Source organism: Zingiber officinale, chromosome 9B (genome assembly GCF_018446385.1).
Source record: "Zingiber officinale cultivar Zhangliang chromosome 9B, Zo_v1.1, whole genome shotgun sequence".
In the NCBI taxonomy this organism is placed as follows: domain Eukaryota; kingdom Viridiplantae; phylum Streptophyta; class Magnoliopsida; order Zingiberales; family Zingiberaceae; genus Zingiber; species Zingiber officinale.
This window is the reverse complement of record NC_056003.1, coordinates 96148131-96158401: the sequence shown is the minus strand read 5'-3', so window position 1 is coordinate 96158401 and position 10271 is coordinate 96148131. Positions and strand designations below refer to the sequence as shown.

At 35.8% G+C, this 10271-nt stretch overlaps 1 long non-coding RNA gene across 1 annotated transcript; it reads right to left on the bottom strand.

The window, feature by feature from the left end:
* Positions 1-5839: 5839 nt before the first annotated feature.
* On the bottom strand, positions 5840-8854 carry LOC122025467. Its single transcript, XR_006123724.1, has 5 exons — positions 7882-8854; positions 7710-7810; positions 6344-6407; positions 6155-6253; positions 5840-6070 (listed from the first exon to the last, which is right to left on the bottom strand). It is a non-coding gene; the product is annotated as an uncharacterized LOC122025467 (long non-coding RNA).
* Between the last annotated feature and the right edge of the window lie 1417 nt (positions 8855-10271).

Here is a 10271-nt window from a genome sequence, read left to right as displayed (position 1 = left end):
GAAAGTGGTCTTCCGACCTGGAGCAGAACCAATGTTCGAATTTGTTGGAGAATCAAGGAAAGAAATGGGGAGATTCTTATCAGCCATAAAGCCACAAAAGATGTTAAATAAGGGATGTACTGGGTTTCTAGCACAAGTGGTCGATACAAGTCAAGCTGAGGACCAGAAACTAGAAAATGTCAGAGTAGTGTGCAACTATCCAGAAGTGTTTCCCGATGAACTACCAGGGTTAGCCCCCAATAGAGAAATAGAATTTGAGATCGAACTGATTCCTGGTACTAAACCGATCTCTAAAGCACCTTATCGTATGGCGCCGGCTGAGTCGAAGGAACTTTAGGGACAACTACTAGAGTTACTTGACAAGGAACTTATTCGCCCGTGTCACTCTCCATGGGGAGCTCCAGTACTATTTGTGAAAAAGAAGGATGGGTCTATGCGAATGTGTATAGACTACCGAGCGCTGAACGATGTGACAATCAAGAACCAGTACCCTCTTCCACGGATCGATGACCTGTTCAACCAATTAAGGGGAGCAACCGTCTTCTCTAAGATTGACCTATGGTCCGACTATCATCAAGTAAAAGTGAAACAGGATGATATACCGAAGATGACATTTCGAACAAGATACGGACACTATGAGTTCATAGTTATGCCCTTCGGAGTGACAAATGCTCCTGCTGTATTTATGGATCTGATGAACCAGGTGTTTATGGCATATCTCGATAAATTTGTGATCGTCTTCATTGACGATATTCTCATCTATTCAAGAACCCAGGAAGAGCATGCCGAACACCTGAACACCGTACTACAGATTCTTCAAGAGAAACAACTATATGCAAAGTTCTCCAAATGAGAGTTTTGGCTCGATCGAATATCATTCTTGGGTCATGTCATCTCCAAGGACGGAGTAATGGTAGATCCAAACAAGATCGAAGCTGTAAGTAACTGGAATAGGCCAAAGAATGTCAGTGAAATCAGAGGTTTTCTCGGGCTAGCAGGTTACTACCGGAAGTTTGTAGAGGACTTCTCTAAAATTGCAGCCTCTATGACAGTTCTCACCAAGAAGAACAAAAAGTATGAATGGACGGATAAATGCGAGAAGAGTTTCACGGACTTAAAAAGGAGACTGACCAGCGCTCCAATCCTTACTCTTCCGGAGAGTAACAAAGGCTTCGATATGTACAGCGACGCTTCCAAATTAGGACTGGGAGTTGTACTCATGCAAGACGGCAAGGTCATTGCCTACGCCTCTAGGCAACTCAAAGAGCATGAAAATAATTACCCCACTCATGACCTAGAACTAGCAGTCGTAGTCTTCGCTCTCAAAACATGGAGACATTATTTATATGGAGTCCGGTGTAAGATTTATACCGACCATCAGAGTCTGAAATATTTCTTCACCCAGAAAGATCTGAACATGAGACAACGCAGATGGCTCGAGTTAGTTAAGGATTATGACTGCGAGATCTTTTATCATCCTGGAAAAGCGAACAAAGTGGCCGATACACTCAGCAGGAAGACCTGTGCCACCTGATGTCGCTATTTTAAGTTCAAGGACGAACTTTCTATGAGGTATGGGGAACTGTAACACCCACGAAATGATAAGCTATACCTATAGATATTTTTCTTTTAAAATAAAAGAAAAAGAGAAATGAAAATAGAACAAAAAAAAAGAAATAAAAAGAAAGAGAGGTTAAGGTTTGAACATTGAACCTCCCACAAATGATAGAGTTAAATTAGTGTATGATAACCACTAGAGTCATGAATAATATATGAATAGAAAATAATGGAACAGTAGTTAAAAGTAAGAATATAATTAAGTAAAGGAACAAGAGAAAAGCAAGTAACTTTTCTCCTCTTCCTCTTGGTTAAGAAAAGAAGCAAGCAAAAGACAAGTTGTCTTTCTTCCTTCTTCTCTATTTTTCGTGGGAATTAAGAGAGTGAGGAGATAGAGGATTTAAGGGGATGAATGAGGACATGTTCATTCTCATTAGGAATACATAGGAATAAGAGGAAAAAAGGGAAAGAAAGTTGGTTAATACTTCCTTCTTCTTTTTCCTCCTCCTTCCTTCTCCTTCTTCCTTCTCCACCGAGACCTAAACCTCTTCCTCTATCATTTCCGAAAATCCAAGCTAAGTTTCTTCTTGCTAAGAAAAACAAATTCACAAGAAGGAGTCCTCAAGATCTACTCCTTACAAGCAAGAGAAGAAAGGAGAAAACTAAGAAGAGAAGCTTCTTCTTCCTCTTCACAAGGGTACCATCTTCCTTAGGAAAAACAAGCAACAAATTGTAAGTATCCCCTCACCTATGGTACAAGTTGTTTACGTATTTTCCATGAGGTTAGAATGCTTAAAAACCTAGAATCACTTCTTTGAAGTTTCGGCCAAAATCTTGAACAAAGAATTTAGATAAATTTAAGACCTAACCAAGCATATTCACTATGCTCCTATGATATGTACCCCAGTATAGGAGTCAGTGAATGTTTCTTATGCTTGTATGCTTACCTAAAACTTAGATCCATGCTCTTGAACTTTCGGCCAAGTGTGAATAAAAGATTAGGAAGGCTTAAGACCTAAACTAAGTATGCTCACTATGTCTTTATGATATGTACCCTATGATAAGATATTAGTTTGGTATTTTTATGCTTGTATATTGCTTTAAACCTAAATCTATGCTCATGAAGTGTTCGGCCATGATAGAGAAATTAACTAAGAGAGGTTAAAAATTTAGTCTACCATGATCATGACTTGCTTATTAATATGTTATGAAGAGTACTTAGTGTTTTTCACACTGGTATGATTTTTGGAACCTAAATACATGCCACCTTAGGGAATTAGGGTTTCGGCCATGATGAATTTTAGGGTCCAAGGAAGCTTAAAAATTAAACCAAGCATGGTCATGAATCCCCTATTGATATGATATGAAGTTAGCTAGTTATTCATGCTTGTATGTTGTTTAGAGCTTGATTTTCTTCTTCATGAACTTTCGGCCATAATCAAATTTAGGGTCCAAGGAAGCTTAAAATTAAATCTTGCATGCTCATGAATTCACTTATGATATGATATGAAGTTGCCTTGATATTTATGCTTGTATGTTGTTTAGAGCTTATTGTCCTACTTCATGAACTTTCGGCCATGATAAGGATCATGACCTAGGAAAGCTTAAAAAATTGGATTAACATGCTTATGACTTTCCTTATGATATGATATGAAGTTAGCTTGATATTTATGCTTGTATGTTGTTTAGAGCTTATTGTCCTACTTCATGAACTTTCGGCCATGATAAAGATCAAGACCTAGGAAAGCTTAAAAAATTGGATTAACATGCTTATGACTTTCCTTATGATATGATATGAAGTTAGCTTGATATTTATGCTTGTATGTTGTTTAGAGCTTATTGTCCTACTTCATGAACTTTCGGCCATGATAAGGATCAAGACCTAGGAAAGCTTAAAAATTTGATTAACATGCTTATGACCCTCCTTATAATAAGATATGAAGTTAACATGAGATTCTTATGCTTGTATGTTGTTTGAGCTTAATTTCCTTCTTCATGAACTTTCGGCCATGATAAGGATCAAGACCTAGGAAAGCTTAAAAATTGGGTTAACATGCTTATGATTTTCCTTATGATATGATATGAAGTTAACATGAGATTTTTAGGCTTGTATGTTGTTTAGAGTTTAAGTTCATACTCTTGAACTTTCGGCCATGATGGGATTAGAAGCCTAGATGTGCCTCACATGCTACGTTATGATTTAAGAGATGTTATTTAATGATTCCATGCATGATTATGTTTTTCTATGATAGGTGATGTGTTCATTTATACCTATGAACCATGCATGATAATGTCTCTTATGATGTTCTATATGCTCAAGTATGCATGCTTTATGATATGACAAGTAACATGCTCATTTATGTATGCTTATGATCCATGCATGATAATGTCTCTTATGATGTGCTATGTGCCCAAGTATGCATGCTTTATGATATGATAAGTAAAGGCCTAAGAGTTTCTTCTCTATTTGTTGGGATTAAGAGCACTCTCTATGATATGACAAGTGAAGGCCTAAGAGTTGATTCTCCTTGGGGACTAAGAGCACTTTTCTTGATATGACAAGATATGATATGCTATGTTACGACATAAACCATGATATGCTATTTTACTTTGTATGGCTTGTACCAAGGGTGGACTCCATAAGCGCCCCTAGGCCGACGGACTATGAACGGGTCTAGTAAAATGGGATGGACTCCTTAGTATGGCCCTAAGTCGACGGTCGTAGTACGTACCTAGTTCCCTTGTAGGTTCAAGGCTAGCTACCCTGTCCTAGGGATTGCGCACATTTATGTATGTATGTGGTACAAGTCGGGCCCTCATGATGATATTATGTTCAAGTACTATATGATATGTTTAAAGACATCTTGCACATGACATGACACATGTTTTAAAAGACATATTGCATGATATGATATGCTATGCCCTTATGATTTATATGACATGATGCTCTTATGATTTATGATATGATATGCTTTTATGATTTATATGACATGATGTTTCTTTATTGATGATATGATACATCATGATACTTCTTTATGATATGCTATGCCTTATGATTTGTATGACATGATGCTCTTATGATTTATGATATGATATAACATGATGTTCTTTATGAGATGATATGTTATGATGCTAAGTTTTCACAATATGATGTTAGATGATTATGATTCCATTGTTATATGCTTATGTGATTATGCTGTGATATATGATTTTTGTGAGTAGGAAAGGATCTTACTAAGCCTGTGTGCTTATAGATTACTTTCCTTGTACCGCAGATAAAGGCAAAGAATGGATGAACTAGGGGAGCCGCAGAAGAGGCAAGAGATGTGTGTGGCGGTGGCTCGGCTAAGACAAATAAAAGACCTGCTTATGTTATTTTTCTTTATGTTGACATGAACTAAGTTTATTTAGGTTAAGGTTCCGCATGACTTCATGATACTTCCGCTGTTTTACTTTAGAAAGAAATTTTGATATGCATGTATGTTTCCGCAAGTAGTAAAGTAACCCCGCCCTACTAGCAAGAGGGGCGGGCGTTACAAGTTGGTATCAGAGCCAGGTTAGCCTTCTCGCTACACACACATCAAGCCTCTATCCTGCCGCTCCACGTAAGACTTTCTGTACTTACTCTATTCACTATGTGAAAATCGACAATAGACTTCGGATATTATCCGAAGTAATAGGTAGATAATTACCGAAGTAGACGCACGTGATGTAAAAGGATCAATTTTTTACTTCACCACACGTTTACCGAAGTCTATCACCGGTCCAAAACCGGTTCAAAATCGGACCGTTTTCGAAGTAAAAAAACTCTATTACTTCATCGAGACTAGTAAAATGACCGAAGTAGTTGATAATATATTACTTCATAGGTTTCATTGTTTGACGAAGTAAATTAGGTATACAACTTCACAATTTTTAAATTCTGGTGTAGTAAATATTTAATTTTACTTCTGCATAATTTGTCTTAGTTGAAGTATTTATTATTGTATTACTTCATCATATAATATAGGAGTAATAGAGTATATTTTACTACAACAAAAGAATCAATGTAGTGAAGTTATTTATACGAACTACTTCGTAAATTTGATCAGTAGTGAAATAAATAATTTCTTTAACTACACCACTATTTAAATTTAGCGAAGTCTTTTTTATTGTATTACTTCATCACTTATTTATAGTATCAAAGTAATTGACCATATTTTACTGCAATACAATTTTAATTGATAAAAAATTATATTATAATATTTTATTACAACACAATATTTTTTACCACCAAAATTAAACAAATATATCACAAATATGTATCAAATACAATCCAAAAGTGTATTCATAAAAGACATGTTTAACCATAACCCAAAAACTTTTGTACATAAATCTCTAAATACATGTCTAAAATTTATATCATAGCCTACACTTAGGCACCCACATAGAAGTTGACGAATTCTCTCCATTCACTTCTGACTTCATCATACTGAGATTGATTGTAATACTGTTTATTTTTTGATGCTGCAAACTGAAACATTAACAGAAGTTTGAGGATCAATAAAAAATGACTCAATATTTTATAAAGAAAATATTTCATAAAGAAGAAATTCACCTTTCTCTCCAATTGTGAATCTTCATCCAAGACTATCTCTTTCATGTACCACATCACACAATTGCCACATTCAACACCACCATTTTGTTTAAGATTACCCTAATGAAATTGAAAATGTTATACAATAAGTCACAATCCAAATAATAAAAATTATTAATTGTTGTCTAAATACATAGTCACAATACATACTGTCAATTGTTTAAAACCCGGTCCTTTTGAAATACCCCTTGATGCATTGTATATCTTGACCCCACTACATTGTAAACAATAGAAAATTATTTTTACAACATATAATGAATCGAATGCATTCAAAATCAGTATAATCTACTACGTACTTGGTCACAATAGTTTGTCAAGCATAGTCTCCGTTCACAATACATAATGTTTTACAAGAAATTCTTCCAACAATTTGACAACCAACAAATAAGACAGTGAAAAAAATTCTTATATTGAAACTCATGCAGATAGTAACAAACAGAATTCATGGAATACATGAATGTACAATTCAGTCATAAAAAATAATCTGTCATTCAAATAATCAACAAGACACAACTTCTATCTAATATTAATAGAAAATATAGATGCATAAAAAGAATTCAGTAAGACAAAAAGATGCATGCATGAAAATGTGAGCAATTAACAACATTCAATAGCTTCACCCAAGATATGCTTGATGATGTGAAAGCTTATTATAAGCCTACACATTCAAACTCTTCAATTTACAATAAAATCAATTGAGCAAACAAATAATGATGTTAGGGAATCAAATGATTGAGCTTTTGAGAAATAACTTCATAAACCCAATAAGAGGATTAATTGCAGGCCTTCATCTTCTCTAGGTATACTCTCCATTCTCTTGGCTTCTTTTTCCTTAGCTCTTGACTCTTGATGTTTAAAATAGGAACAAGATATTGTAAAGCATTTAGATTAGTATTTAGATCGTCTTTCGTTTAACAGTTCACTACTTGGTTTGGAACAAAGTTAAGATATGTAGATCAGTATGTTTGAAGTGCTAACCTCTTATTATGCCGATCAAATACTGAGATGATCAGTAAATGATTTGAAACAAAATTATGGCTCTTAAGGCATTATTCTTTATTCGAGATGGCTTGTTCTATAAGAAATAATATACCATTTTAAAAAGTATTTGATCACATTACTCCCTTGTTAGTTTAAATTCATGAGATAAATGGTAAATCAATACAACAATAACAATTAGCCATTTAGAGCATGTTTACAGATTGTATTCCTATCGGATAGCACTTAGAAAATAGATCCAGTAACATTAGATTTAGTACATATAACTTTTGTATGTTAATCTATCAGGATAAACTTATAGTTCTAAATATTAAAAATATGATAAAAATTCCTCTGCCATCCATCTTAGCCATCCAGTTATCAACAAAAGTCGTACACAGCAAAAATTGAATTTTGTCAAGCGGGTTAAAGTATATATTGACAAATTTCAGTCATATCATCTGACCAACCTTCATAGAATTAGAGAATATGAAACATATAATGTGGCATTGAAGGAGAAAAATATCTGTAGCAGTACCTTTTGCATAAGCTCTTTCAGAGAACCGCGTTATTTACTTCATTCCTTCCCTTCAAAAACAATTCATCTATTGATTTCAGTAAGAAAGCATTCTTATTGACCTGTAACAGAACATCCTATTGAGATAATCCAAGGGCAGGAGAAGCACTGATTACAAAAAAAGAGGCGTTACCAATCTCTTGCGTTGTGCTCTCGGCGAAGTGAACTTCCTCACAGCCTTCACAAAGCCGATCACAAAGGAAAAGCCTACACAAGTCAAAGGGACTACAAAAAAACATCACTATTGCAAGGCAAATCTACTGCAAAAGTTGCAAATGAAGAAAGAAAACAGTTTGTTCATATATGAGTTGTTTTGTTTCAGCCTATTTATTCATTCAAAAGAGCAATCAAATTAATAAACTCTATGTCTATTCAAAAAAAAGAACAAAATGGATGAGAAAAGATGAAAAGACTCAAGAAGAAGCCATGCGAGTGTTCCAAAAGGTAAAATCTATTACTTTGCATAATTTTCCACTAAAAAAATTCAATCAAATTCCCAATCAGACTTGAAAAAGCAAAGACGAGGGTTTCAGGATTAGAGGAAGACAAGTGAATCGTTTCTACACCGGAGTCATTGGAGTAATCCTCTGCTGGAGGTGAAGCTGCTCGTAGAACCTTTTAATAAACTGCTCGCCTCCTTACCTATATGGCTGTTTGCCCCCTCCGCCTCCTCGTCTATATTTGCAGCCTTCAGAACCTCTTCCGACTTGCCCATGTCTCTGCCCTCAAGTGGTTTCGTCTTTAACAAGTGTTGTCAATGTTACCTAACTTTGAAAAAAAAATCCCTCCTGATTCCTCTGCCCTCGTCGTCGTCTGGCATAGGGGAAAATAGTGAACGACGACCGCAAAGAAAAAGAGTTAAAGAAAACGGCAACGAAGAAGAGCGACGACGGAGGGGAGGAGGAAGCTAGGTCGCTGGTGGGGGTGGCAGATGAGGCTAGGTCACGAAGGAGGTTAGGTGCGGGCAGTGGGAGGAAAGTTTCGGTGGAGATAGATTTATGTGGAGTTTCGGCAGAGATGCGTTTTTGTGGAGTTTCGACGGACATGAGTTTGAGAGGCTAGGTTTTAATTTCGTGGAGTTTAAGGTTTTGGACAACACTTGTGAAGTTTTCGGTCAGGGAGGTTTTGGACAACCCTTCTTATAGATATTAAAAAAAACGTTCATAGATAATACTTTTTTTTTTTTTTTTTGTAAAACATTACCTTTGATTTAAAAAAAAAAATACTAATAGACAACACATATTTAAAAAAACATTATCTTTTATAAGAAATATAAAATATAGACAACGATTTTAGTGAAAAGTATTATAAAAAAGTAAAAGACAACACTTTTTTTAAAAAGTATTGTCTTTTAAGTGTTGTGAAATCCTAATTTTCTTGTAGTAGATGAACACGAAAGAGAAGGTTGCAGTCGAATGGTCGTCGTGCGTCGGGGAGAAAAAGTGAGGTTGTTCGTTGGGTGGCCGTCACGCGTCGAGGATAAAAAGCGAAGGAGAAAGATGAGATAGGATCGAAGCTTTTGGTAGAATTGGATTTTAGCAGGGGTTGAGAAAAAAGGTAAACCGGTTCAAGCCTTAGCCACCACAAATTTTAATCCATTTACTTATTACTTCAACACTTAGCTATATAAATTTTATTTTATAACGTATTACTTCATCGAATATATATTTTGAAGTAAAATATCAGATAAAATTAAAAGTGAGACTCGTATTTTTAAACCTCTGAAGTCTAAAATCAAATTTACTACATCGAATTTGTTATCGAAGTTGATTATCATATATTACTTCGTCATTACTAATTGCCGAAGTAACCATTGGCGAAGTCTATTTCACATTTTCACATAGTGATTCTATTTATGTATGATAGGAAATATTTTAGTATCCATGACCTAAGTATGACTGATATGGATTTCCTTTATGTATGATAAGCGATATTTAATGTGCACGAATGTAAGTAGGGATGACTCTAGACTTATGCTAGCCTTATTGTTATTTATGAAAATAGATATGGCTAGAAGGCACGGTAACAGGGCCGATGAGATAGTGACCCCACCAGATCTAACCCAGGTAGTCATAGATCTCCAGCGTCAGATCACAGAACAACAAGTAATCACTGCTCTGATGAATCAGCAAGGAAACCCTGTCACCCCACCAGTAAATCAGAATGCAGTTCCCGTCATACCAATAGCTGCACCAGTACCACCGGTAGCGCCCCAGTGGTCCGACAGGAGACCTACTTGATACAGTGGCTAAGGCTGAAGCCGGAGAACTTCTCGGGTACTTGTGAGCCATGGGACGCCCAAGCCTGGTTCAAGACGGTGGAAAGTATTGTAGAATTGCTACACTGACCCGTATCGGAAAAGATCAAATACGTGTCATTCTATTTTTCCGGAGACGCAAGAATGTGGTGGGAAAGAGTAAAGACTAAGAGACAAGTTAATCTGATGAACTGGACGGACTTCGAGGCAGAATTCTTCGAGGAATTCTTCCATATGCAAGTAACGAACCGGCATTACGACGAGTT